We start from the raw sequence: 206 nt of genomic DNA, 5'->3' as shown, positions 1-206 counted from the left end.
CCCTTCAAAAATGTTGAAAGAAAGAAAGTTTACTACCCGAACAAATTGTAGTTGTTTTAGGGAGGTTAGTACAAACAAAGTAAAAACAACAACTAAAATGAAGTAAAAGCAATGCAAGTATTTCAAAGATATAAAACAAGTCAATAACAACCGTTTGCCCTCCCTGGCAACAACGCCATTTGATTTTTCGCGGTTTTGTGGTTGTT

Source organism: Ipomoea triloba, chromosome 16 (genome assembly GCF_003576645.1).
Source record: "Ipomoea triloba cultivar NCNSP0323 chromosome 16, ASM357664v1".
Lineage (NCBI taxonomy): Eukaryota > Viridiplantae > Streptophyta > Magnoliopsida > Solanales > Convolvulaceae > Ipomoea > Ipomoea triloba.
This window is presented reverse-complemented; position numbering follows the sequence as displayed.